Source organism: Rhagoletis zephyria, unplaced genomic scaffold (assembly GCF_001687245.7).
Source record: "Rhagoletis zephyria isolate East Lansing unplaced genomic scaffold, Rhagoletis_zephyria_1.1 Rzeph_scaffold_00344, whole genome shotgun sequence".
Classification (NCBI taxonomy): Eukaryota; Metazoa; Arthropoda; class Insecta; order Diptera; family Tephritidae; genus Rhagoletis; species Rhagoletis zephyria.
Window position 1 is genome coordinate 77,330 of NW_016157428.1, and position 13,534 is coordinate 90,863.

Sequence of the window (13,534 nt, forward strand, 5' to 3'; positions counted from 1 at the left end):
ATAGGATGAGGTTGGAAAGCCTTAATTCAATAGTTCGAATAAAATGTTATATGAAGGCTATTAGTTTCAGCTGCAAAACGTTTCCAATATCAAAAACGATGGTATCAAGGTTGAATATTTAGCTCAATATATGATTTAAATGATTTGATGATAAAATTTAGAAAAAGGTTTTTTCTTAACAGCGGTCGTCCCTCGGCAGGCAATGGCAAACCTCCGAGTGTATTTCTGCCATGATAAACAGCTTCTCATAAAAATACAATCGCCGTTCGGGGTCGGCGGAAAACTGTAGGTCCCTCCGCTTTGTGTGACAATATCAAGGCGCACGCCACAAATCGGAGGAGAAGCTCGGCCAAACACTAACATATGTGTAAGCGCCAATCTGTTATTATTATTATTATTATATGACAACAACAGACACTATAGGTGATTTTGAAGAAAAAGTGAAAATAGCTGATCTCGCCTTATTATAGTATTTTATTTAATTTTTAGCGCCGAGCGCTTAAAAGCGGATTGTGCGATTAATCAATTAATATGAGTTATAATAAATTTAATAATTGCGCAGTCCTATTGCAAAATGTGTTGAAACAAATATTTTTATAAAGTATGCCTATTTTTAAAGATAATCACTATTATATAAGTGATTTGTGTTATTTATTATTACCCTCTGAAGGTATTATATTGGTTTTTGGTTTAAAAAACTATATTATAACGAGATCTCATTTTTAAAATAAAATATTTGACAAAAATCGATTTCATGAATTTTATCAAAAAAAAAATTGGCGATTTTTGGCGATTTTTTTTTCAGAGATTGCACTTTTTTTAAACAATCTGGGCACCCTTGTAGTAAGTGCATAAGGAAATGGAGTATCAACAAGAATTTACGGCATGAATGATAGAAAACAAGATTGTGCCAATCGAGCTGAGAGCAACCGGACGTGACGTCCTCAAATACCAGAATGAGAGAGCAAAGGCGAACTCAACAAGAAGAAGAGGAAGAATCGAACAAAAGGCAGTGCTGCCAAGTTTTGAATTCGGAAAAGCCCTAAAACCCAAGAAAAATGCGTCATTTCTCGAAAAAAACACAAAATTTTTATTAGTGTATTTAATGAACTTTATATGCATAAAAAATTTTATTTTAAGGATGCCGATTAAAATTAATAAAAATCAATGTTTCTTGCTCGACGGTCGATTTCTTCTGGCATGATTGAAGCCGCTGCCACACATACACTTACGATAGCTATAAATTTTGCTCCAATTTTTTTAAGATTTACAAATTTGGTGTCTTCAAACTAAAAGAAGAGCACCAAAAACGCACCAAGCACCAAACTCAAAAATTTTCGCGTTTTGAATACGCACTAAATTTAGTGGGAAAACCACCAAGTTGGCAACAGTGAATGTAAACAAAAGTATTCTGTGACGTCAGCGAATGGCTGGATGCTATCAAATCGACGAAGAGAAGGGGTTAGCGGTCCGCGAATGGCACCACTTTTCTTTGATCTTTTGAGTAATCATACCCTTCAATTAATCGAATATTTGAGTTATTTACTAAATATAGGACTAATTAAAATTTTAAATAACCAATATTCGCACAGGCCTAATATGTATCTATGTATCGTGAAATATGTTCAAATTTCTTTTGTTTTCGTAAAGGAATAATAACAAATAAAAGCACATAATACGTCCTAAAAATTAGTCTCTATACACATTTTTTTTAAGTTTTCAAATTGATACTTTGATGCTTCAAAAAATGCATAATACATTTTATAAAAAAAATACTTTTTTATATTCTTATTTGTATTTATTTTTGAAGTTGTGAAGTTAAGAAGAGCGATACGGACAATTAATCACATTAATATACATAAGTTCAATTCAATCTTTTTCGATTTGAGTTACCGTTCTTATGCCATGTTCGGACCGACATCGAAAACACTTTTTCCTGGCTATAACTGGTTTTCGGCCTAAAACTTGTGTTTTCGTCCATGTAAAATCTGTCAAACGAAAACACAACGAAAACAAGTTTTCGATGGAAACGAGTTGAAAACTCACGTTCCACTCATTCCATTCCATGTCTGCTCTAGTTTTTTCGATATATTTATCGAAATGGAAAGGCATATTTTACCATATCAAAATTTACATTGTACTTTTCGATTGTCAGCTAAATAATAAGCAAGGTACATTGAACAGGTAGTATCAGTAGAGCAGCTGATTTGATTTATTTTCAAATTATTTGGTCTCGAAAATGTCAAATATTTTTAATTTTTTCTCACAAAAATTCTGAATTGTTAAAATCCATTTGCATGTGAAACCTTTTTCCATACAAAACAAGCGATTGAATAGCAGCTTTTGGAACGTTCGCCCAACTCAGCAGCACNGCAAATGTTGTTTTTGCTCTACTGATACTACCTGTTTAATGTGCCTTGATAATAAGAGACATAAAATAATGAGAAGAAATTCATATAAAAAGCGTAACATTTGGAACGAAATGGGCGAGGACCTGTTGATAGAGTTATGGCAAACCAAAATTGATGATTTGTGCGGGCCCTGTAGAAATGGGCATATAATTGAAGAGATGGCAATGGAGTTGCACAAACATGGGATCGAGGGCACGGCAGGAGAAGTGAAATCGAAAATGCACAACTTAACATAGAAATTCAGGTAAGGGGGAGATAACGATAACCGGCGACTAATTTTGACCATATAGTTTAATTTGAGGAAACCGGTAAAAAGATGAAAATATTACGTAGCCGGTGTTGGTCCGGCCAGGGTAATTTTTTTGAAACTCGGCCGAAGGCCTCCTGCACAAAAATAATCGAGATAGAATTTTTTCATAATAGGAATAAATAGTCAAAACTTGTTTATCGTAATCTTGCCTAGGTAAGTCATATTGTACTTTAAAAGTTAAATAAATAAAATGTAAACTGTGAAGTTTCTTTAAAATCCCACTGATTTGTGATATTTTTTTTTTTGATAACGGTGTCACGCATTTTCTCCCATACAACGTTCAAAAATTTTGCTTACAAAGTGCACAATACCGTCAACAAAAAAAAATATCAAAAATCAACCGGATTTTCTGAATTCACAAACCTGAACATTATTCTACTAAAATTGAAATATGCTATAAATCTGCATATCCAATAAGTTTCTAAAAATTCCCAATAAAAAGTTGTAAATTTTGATGAAATTTTGTAAAATTTTATCACATAAACATTTTGAATATTGTTAAAAATAAATGTATTCTATTCACTTGAACGCCTCTGTATATTCGATTCATACAGGTAACACTTCGATCTCGAGGTCAATTAACATTTCCGTGAGCGCTTTTGCTTCTCCAGAGTTTGTTGATGTAGCACCATTGCCTTCAATACCGTCACCTTCGTCGTCAACGTTAAGAATCTCGCCACCACTGGCATCACCGTTACCAATTTGCGAGCCATCAACATTCAGCGAGCCTACAAATGAAAAGCGAAACTTTCAAAACTCTTTGTTAAAAAGATTTGACAAACTTGAAAAAGAAATGGAAAAAGCAAATAATGAATTTTCTGAAAGTGGCGAGCAATTAAAACGTGTTACTGAGAAATTGGCTGAAAATGACAACACAAGAACAGAACTCTTTGAAGACTATGTAAAATACACGAAGGAAATCAATAAAACTTTGCTGGAATTTATAAAGAAGTGAAAAAAGAATTGTAATGCATTTTCGTTTCTGTTGACATAATAGTATTAGTTAATACATTAGTAGTAGATTTACAGCCAATTTCACGAGCGCAATTTAAGTGAAAAATGATTTTAATTTGCTGAATTTTATATGGAAATTGACAGAAAATAAAAAATCGTTTATAATTTAAATTGCTAGTGAAACCGGCTGTAAGTACTTACTGAATTAAGTGCAAAGCGCACTTCGTATAATTTCTGCGTTTCCTTGGTCATCAGATACGCATGTGTTATAATACGGGTATTCCCGAGTGGTCTCCATATTTTTCAAAGCTTCAAGCCATTTGTTGCTCAGCGAATTATTTTTATTGTTTAAAAAGTGCAGAACGAAACACGCTTTTATTATAGAATTTGCGTTCCTAATAGAGTTGTCGATTCCCTTGCCAATACGGCGAAATCGCGCTTTTAAGTGTCCGAAAGCATTTTCCACAACTCTGCGTGTTTTCGAAAGAGCATAATTCAAAGTTTTCTCTCTTCGTGTTTGGCTTGCGTTGAAAGGATATAGCTTCATTAGTTTTTCACTAAATAGAAAAGCGGAATCTCCCAAAATAAATACTGGCACGTTTACGCCAGAAAATTCCTTTGAGATTTCGCCAAGGAGTGGACAATTGTAAAGCCCTCTTTTAAGTAATGACGACTGAAATATTTGATAGTCATTGCCAGTGTTGCCATTTTAGCCGTTTTCCGGCTAGATTTAGCCGGTTGCGATAGCAAACAGCCGGAGAAATTTCGATATAGCCGGCAGCGGATTTGTTAGCCGTTTTGCAGAAAAAAATTAGCCGTTTTTAGCCGATTTTGCTATTTGCCTTGTTTTGTGTTTTTGACTAAGCGACCCAAAATCTGTTAGAAATGGCTACTAGCCTTATCGTCGAGAAAATTTTCATGTCAGGCAGGGTTGTATGAAATTGGGCCGATTTCGCTTATTTTTATTTTAAACGAAGAAGGGATTTTCTTCATAAAGTGTTTGTTATAAATGTCTTAATTTTAAGTGTGGAGTTTTATTCGCAAACTTAGAAAATAAGAAATTGTTTCACTGTTAAGACACTTAAGATGCGTTTGTGTTTGGATATAATGCCAACAAACAGAATAAATATTACATGTAGATATTGTCTTCCCAGATAGCGCATATTCAATTCTGCCTAAATTACAAAACATCACTTTGGCCCACTCCCAAAGGTTTAAGGTAAGGGAAAAATTGATATTTTCAAGCACTATGTACACATATGTATGTCAAAATGAAAATAAAAGAGCACAAATTTTTAGGTAAAGCAAAACTCTCTGGGAATCCTACGAGACATCTGCCGGTCATATGACCGGTCATCCAAATGGGAGATCTGCAGTCTTTTGGCATCATATTTTACATCAGAATTGAAGGGATTTCTGAAAAATCTGACCAGTTCTTTTGTGTAACTGTGATTTTGCATCCCTTGTCAACATATGGCCTCGGTTGATGTTAACTTAAGGTCGTTGTTTTACTGCCTTAAAATTGAAGGCAAATTTTTACAGCGTTTTTTATGTGTATTGGTTTCTATTTGAGTGTATTGAGAATCGGTCAGTCTGAAAAGGCCTTGTAGGGAAGACAATAGGTTTGTTCGTCGAAAATCCAGCGAGAATTATCACTCAAAATATCAGATAGTAAGAAAAAATGCTCCCAAATTCTCTCTCATGTAGAGAAACTTGCAATTTTCTGTACGAACGCAAATTTGCAAGTTTTTCTGCCAGCTAGTGTCCACGGTTGCATTTCAAACAAAAGAAATTTGTATAGAATTTTTAAAGTTCTTTCAGAGGGGCAAAAACAGTATCTACGTGTATATATCTTGCCAGTCCGACTTTCTTCAACATACGATTCAATTTCTTTGTCGGGTTTACTATATCGACTCTGGTTGAGATTGCATTCCGATTAAGAATACATTTTTTTTTGCCGAGTACCTTTCAAATCATTGGAATTAACTAAATTAATTAAGTAAACAAGTATTAACTTACATTTTTCATTTTAAAATCGCTCCAGTTTGTAAATTTTTAAATTTAACGAACTTGTTTATTCAAATTATCGTCGACAAAAAATCCAACCATGTGCCACAATCATATGTTTTTCCTAATTCGAAAATCCTTGCTGGCAAAATTTTTTCCAGCTTGAATTTGAAACTTCTCTCCAAGAAATAGTCTTTTTACTCGTGATTTATTTAAATAAAACATGTGAAATTTAGTTGAAACATTTTAGCCGTTTTTAGCCGGTTTTATTTGCCAATTTAGCCGGTTCGTCCAAAAAGTTCTGGCAACACTGGCCATTGCATCGTCCTGGACTCCCTACACTAATATAGGTGAAGCGGTATCGGAAAAGATGATGGAATGTATAAATTAAATTCATTTGTATATATATCCGAATTTCAAGCTTTTACCTAGCATCTGCTAATGCCATCAGAACATTGGAGTACCATCCTTTATAATTATAATAATATACAACCTCTTTATAGATTGGATGAACCTCAATGTGGCATCCATCTGCAAATTACACTTAAAGTTCTAAAAAATAGGTAATATTTACCGATAGCTCCCATACATTGTGGAAACCCAAGTGTCTCAAACCCAGAAACCATTTCTGCAATGATCTTAGTTCTAAGGGGGAACTTGTTGAAGTGAGATGGCTTAAAGAGCTTCCAGGCTTCGTGGCAGAACTCCAACAAAATTGCAAAAACGGTTGATTTGCCTACGCCGAAGGTCTTTGCAATGCTCCGGTATTCCGACGACGAACCCAAAGCATATAATGCTATTGCTACTCTTTTTTCCAGTGGAATTGCTTTTCTATAATTAGTGTTTTTCTTTTCCAGGGAAGGTCGGAGGGTGTTACACAGCTCCAGAAATGAGCTTCGCTCCATGCGAAAGTTTTCCTCGAAAAACTCATTGCCATTTGTTCGGCAATCAATTTCCCAAAAAGATTGTGTGCGTTTCTGTAACGATTAATATGTTTTCTTCAAAATTCTGTTGCTAGCCAGCACGAATTTATTGGCATCCCAAGGCGCATTATAAAATTATATAGAATTGTTCTTTGATCATTTAATTTTGCAATCTTCCGTGCAAGTTCTAAATGCCGCCTGGTGATTAACTCCATCGTTTTACAATTTGAACTTTTGATGCAGAAGACTATTGATTGGCTTCTAGAATTTTTATTAAAATGTTTTTCAATTCAATTGTTCAATTTAGTAACTTACCATTTTTGTTAACGTTTTTGAATAGAAACGTCAACAAAGGCTGTTAGAAATGTCAACGAAAAGCTGGTGCGAACAGCCTTCAGCCCACAATCCACAAAAGTAGTTTTCAACGTGTTTTCGTTGTCGGTTCGAACATGGTATAATACATATTTTGAATTGTAGCCACATATATGAACATAGATATTGTACAGCACCACTTATTTTGAACTACCGTAATTATTCACCTAGCCATATACACACAATTGTACATATACTTTTAGCACCATGGCAACAAAATACAGAAAAAAAGCACAAAGGACAACGGGACATACGCGACGCGACTGCGGCCGCCAATTTGTACAAATAGCCAGCCAGCAATCAAAGCAGACGGGAGTCGTCAGGCGACTGCTGCAGAGTCAGGAACTTTTGCTCGCATAGGGTCGGCTCTACTCCTTATGCTAGGTTTCAGGAGATGGGCAGGCACTACTTCCTCTCCTATAGACCGCAGACAGGTATTTAGAGACGGGCAGGTTCTACTCCCTCTCTTGGAAGGTTGTGGGTAGGTTCTACTCCCGCCCCTTTACTATAGCCATAATTATATTTGGTGGGACGGAGCTACACTCACCAACCGAAGGCTGTGGGTAGGTTCTACTCCCGCTCCTTTACTATAGCGGTAATTATATTTAGTGGGATGGAGCTACGCCCACCAGCCGTAGTGGAACGGGTAGGTTCTACTCCCGTCCTCTTAACGGATAACCAAGACAGACGAGTGCTTTGCTATAAACCGGAAACAAACTCTTATTATTTTTGTTAAGAACCCGGCAGCCGATGAGCATACCCCAGCATAACCCGGACTTCGTCACAAATGGCGCTTGAGCAGGGACAAAATTATACTAGACTAGAGTAGACTAAACAGCGAAAGCTAAATGTGGTAATACTGAGAGAAAAGACTCCAAAGAGAGAGCAGATAGTGAAAGTGCGAAAAAAGGACTCCAGAGAGAGAGTAGAAAGTGAAAGTGCCAGAACAGACTCCAGAGAAAGACCAGAAAGTGAGTGAAGTGAGAAAAGACTCCAAGTGAATAGTGCAGAGCAAGTGTGTGAAAAGACCCAAAAATATTTTCAAAGTGAAGATGGTGAAGTTTTCGTTGGGTATATTACCTACGGAAAGAGGAACTCCTGGAGTACACTGCAGAGTTCACGATAGAAGATTCCGGGACAGTTGGCGAGCTACGGAAAAGGCTATCACAGTTCCTGTCAGAGGTAAAAGACGAACCAAGGTACACCAAGCGTCTGACGGAACTTGCTGCAGAGCACGACCGGGCGTCCCCAATAACTTTCGCGGACGTGCTGACACTCGGCAGAAACGAAGATATGACAGCCCAATCCAGCAGCCATGTACAACCACCAGCACATCCCAGTCTCACAACCCATTCCGAACCGGATTACGCTACGGTTATGGACCGAGTGAGAAAGTAGGGGCTAAAGTTTGATGGCATTAACACGTTGAGGAGCTAGCTGAAGGCTATGAAATAAGCCTCGAGATCGAGCACTAAGCTGGTTCCGCAACAACAACAAGCGATGGCCAACATGGGGCCAATTCAGGCTGGACATTATAACGTTTTTCCTGTCCTCGCGGTACTTTGAGAGGTTAAACGACGAGATCCGACAGCGAATCCAGCGAGTACAAGAGACATTTAAAAACTACGTACTCTAGCTACGGAATCTATTGAGATAAGTTGAAGGAAGTGAAGATCAAAAACTCGACCGCGTGTACCGAAACAGTCAGCGAGTACCAACTCTCAAGCGGCGTGACTTTGCAACGCTGGAGGAGCTGGTAAGTGTTGCTGAATATTTTGGAATATTATTTCCGAAAGAAATACGCAGCAAACCAGTCTGCGACCAGCGCCACCTCGGCGCCTCGAAACTCACCCCGACATTTTTAGGCATGCGCCTATCCCACAGAGGCGCCAGGAAGAGCGATACCACATTCTGAGTCCGACACCGATGAACTTAATTATTGCGGCGCCATGCCAGCATAGAGGTGACGACCGCAGTATAGTGCGGAATGATGCAGGTCCGATAGACTCGAGAACTGCATGTAGGCGATGCGGAGAGAGCGGCCACGTAGCGTACGGATACCGTAACCCCAGAATCGACTTCTGTTGGGAGTGTGGCCGTCGCGGAGTACAGACACGAGACTGCTCTTAACGTACAAGAAGGATGAAAGGAAACGAGCACGGGTCCCGCAGAGCGAGGAGCGGAGACCCAAATGACAATAACTCGCACGCATTAAGGGCGTTCTTCCGATGGGCGAATCATCGCCACTGCCACACTAAACGGGACGCAAGTGCAGGCGACAGTAGACACTGGAGCGACAAGGAGCTTCATTAACGAAGCGATCGCCGAACGCTTTCCACCATCGAGGGTCAAGATGGTGGAAACAAGGGTTCTGTTGAGTGATGGCAGCCCAACTATGATACGCGAGGCTATATATCCGACAGTCGGTCTGGATCACCAAGCCCACAACAACGAGATGGACTACCTCTGCCCGGCGCGTCCATACGCTGCGGAGGGGAGTCGTTGACGCTATAAGCGACTGACATACCTTCAGGAGAGGACACGTGCATCACTGTGGCTGAGGAAACCACCCAGAAGGCCCCAAAACCACCAAACGTCTTAAAACCCCCGTTGAACATAGAGAGCCCCGAGGTTAAAGAATTCTTGGACCAGGAGCTAACACAAAATAACCATGAGAGACGATCGCCCGATTAAGCAGCGTTATTTCCCGAAGAACCCACGAATGCAGAATATAATAAACAAAGAGATCGACGAGCTTCTAGAAAAACGCTGTATAGATCCTTCGCACAGTCCACATAGTGATTCAATTGTGCTAACAAGGAAGAAGAACGGGAAGTGGAGACTATGCGTCAACTACCGTCAGCTGCACGCATGGTCTGTGGCCAACGCGTACCCACTACCCAGGATCCACCACATCCTAGAGCGGCTTCGCAGTGACAAGGTCATCAGCAGCTTGGATCTTAAGAACGGCTATTGGAAAATTCCGACGGATGAGAGAAGTAACGAGTGTACGGCGTCTATCGTGCCAGGTCGCAAATTATTTGAATGGTTCGTGATGCCGTTTGGGCTCCACTTCGCACCAGCGAGGTTCCAAAGTGCACTAGACCGCGTTATCGGCCCCGAATTAGAGCCACACGCATTCGCCTCCCTTGACGATATAATCGTGACCAGCACATCCGTCGAGGATCACATCCGACATCTCACCGAGGTGTTCCGATGATTACGAGAGGCGAACCTTAAGGTCAATCCGGAAAAGTGCGATTTTTTTAAGGACGGCATCCATACGGATCCAGACAAGGTCGCCGCTGTGAAAGACATGGAGGCCCCGGCAAACACGCGTGAGTTGCGCCACTTCCTAGGCGTAGCGTCCTGGTACCGACGATTCGTGGCAAATTTTTCGCGCGTTGTCCACCCGCTCACCGCGCTACTAAAGAAAGGCAAGCGATTTCAGTGGTCGCACGAGCAACAGGTTGGAGGAGGTTACTTACGAAGCCCTGAAAAGAGCACTAACAGAAGCCCTGGTACTGGCTTCAAGTTTTTACCAGTTTTGTGTCCAATAACTTTTTCTGATAGTTTTCTCTTCTTCTCAATTTTACGCTCTATTTTGCTTTTACGTCTCGCTGCAATTTTTACTGGAGAAGTTACAATACACACCTAATGCTAATTCATGGAAGCATGTGATCCACAAAAAAGTGTGGCCTGACATACATTTACAAGTTCAAGAGTTTTTAAAATCCAAATTATGACTTTATTACTCATTTGTACAATTTTGAATATGACTTCTGGATTGTAAATAACGTCACACACTGATATTTGGTTCCCAATTCGTGCCTATAAATCCAAAAATTAAGTATCGATTTAAGGGTTTTATTTCTTGGGTTGGCTAAAATGATGATTTAGCTATCGAAATATGTCCAGGTGCACCTGTTTGCATGATCAGTGGTAAAGTGTTAGGCTTTCTACACATTGCTCGTCCAATCATAATTTCTTCATCGTCACAATCATAATACAACGATTACATGACGACTACACTCACGCACACCCGGTCGTAATATTTTAATTCATGTGACGTCTAAAAAATCGCTTAGAACAGCTATTTTCTGTTTTTTTGGTTGATATTTTCGCGAAATTTATTCAAAAACCTCCAATTTTAAAATTATGAACTCTGCTGCAACAATTCTAGACATAATTTTTCATTAATCTCTATTTTCTTTTCCTGAAATATGTTTTGTGTGCGCACGCAGAGACTTTCTAAAATTTCGTCATATTTGATAGTTAAGACTCTCACATTTATGAAATTTTATTGCAATCATCCACTTTTTAGTAGTTTCCACAGATTTGTTTATTTATTTTTATGTAATTTTAATGCAAACATTAACCTTTTCACTAATTTTTCCCCATAAAATGTAAACAAACAATGCGTGCATAACGATTAGCAAACGACAGTGTCGTACTTATCCGTTTCTGTATCTTCTACGATTTACCGATAACTAGCCGATAACGACAAGTGTGCAGACCTCCATTGAAATGCATGTGCTCGGATCAAAATTTCAACGCGAGAAGATAATGCAACCATGATTGGACGACAAGTGTGCAAATAGCCTTAGTTGACGCAGCGCTCTGAAAAGTAAAAATGTAATACTAAAGTTTAAAAGAACGCATACCCGTAGGGCGATCGATTTGAATTTTGTAAGATGGGTTTTTCTCTTACAGGTGAGCTCTATATACATAAGGTATAATTTTAAATTTTTTTAACGTGTTCAATTGATTAGTATTTAATGAAATATTCCAGTGAATTTTTTAATAAAAACAGTTTAAAGAAAAAGTCATAAGTCATTTTCTCCATGTTTCACCACTAAAAAATTTATGTTTATTTCAAGAAGAAGAATTAAATTTCAAACTATAATTGTAAATATTGAATCCGACCGTGTCCGACCTTTTGTTTAAGACGCGATTTTATACCATACAATATTGAAAGTTTTCCTGAAGATGATTTTTTAAAACTAATTTTTTCAACCAATTTCGTGTAAGAATACACGCGATCATATTATAATTCAATAGCATGTTTATTTAAGAATTTTAAATTCAAATTTAAAAAACCTAACATAACTCAATACTACATGAATTTAATAAAAATTTTTCAAATGAAACAGGCGCCAGATTCAGATTCGAATTTAGCGACTCCAAAAGTTCTTAAATAATATAATAATAAGCCATTCTTATTATTATTTTTGACATAAATTATTGTTTAAAATTATTGGCTCCATATTGGATCGGCCATTTTGATTTTTGTTATTTTGCCTTCAGATTCGAATTCAGCGTCCTCAAAAACCCCTGTAAACCTGAATTCATGCCAATTACCAGGGTTCGTATTTGCACACACATGTGCAGCACATCCTAACATTTTAAGCTCACAACGTGTGCTGTGCATATAAAAATTTAAAAATTTGCTCACATCACATGTGTGTGCCGTTTGGTAAACAGCACGGGCACATGTGTGTACTTTCTTTTTATTAATGTAAAGCACACGCACATGTGTGTGCTATGCGTAGAGAAACTTATACACTTCGAATTCTAACTCAAATCTTAAAATAATTTTTTAATATGTTTTCTGTCATATAAAAAACAAACAACATCTCACTTTTTATTGAATTGTATGTCTTTCAAAAAATAACGTTTAATAAACAAATTCTTTTAAGAATATATTATGTGCATGTGCATGGGCTGAAATTTGTACAAAAATCGGCTCACACACATGTGCATGTGCTTAATAACAAACAGCACACACTTTTCTGTGAGTAGAGTTTGTTTTACACTTATGCACACACATGTGTATGAGCAGTGAGTGCAAGTTGAATGTGTTTCTGGCGTGTGTGTGAGCAGAGCATGTGTGTGCAAATACGAACCCTGCCAATTATGGCGGATTTACATGGTATGAAGCCATATGAACTGTTGATACGTTAAAATAGAGGGACTACATGTTCTAATGAGGAATTCAATGATATCGAGTGGGATGCATATAATAAATTTTTTCATATGAAAAGTTATGGGGAGATACTGTAAACATACTGTTGTGATACTGTTAAGCATGTGAAATTATAGCAAGTTGAATTTTCATACATCTTCCCATAAAAAGTTTAACAGATGCAGAGATACCAAAGGGGGTTTTTCCCATTTTGATGCCTTTTTAATATAAAAACCCACCGAAAAGGAGGAAAGCGGCAACTCCGCCATTCACATACATGTCAAAAGTATGAATTTTAAAAATTAAAAACAATAAACAAACAAATTTAAAACAAAGAAATTCTTTGTACTAGAACTTTTTAAATTGAAGCCACTCACGTTTAGTGGACAATAAAAATACGAAGAACTATGATAACAAACTTACAACAAGACATTACAGAACATTTTAATGAGTTTTATATCACGTTTAAGTAAAAATAAGCCTATATTTTCCAAGCTGGCAAAGAAATGAAAATGTGTATTTTTTGTTGTTTACACAAAGACTTGCCAAATATACATATAAGTCAAAATTATAGAAGGCATGTATACTTCTC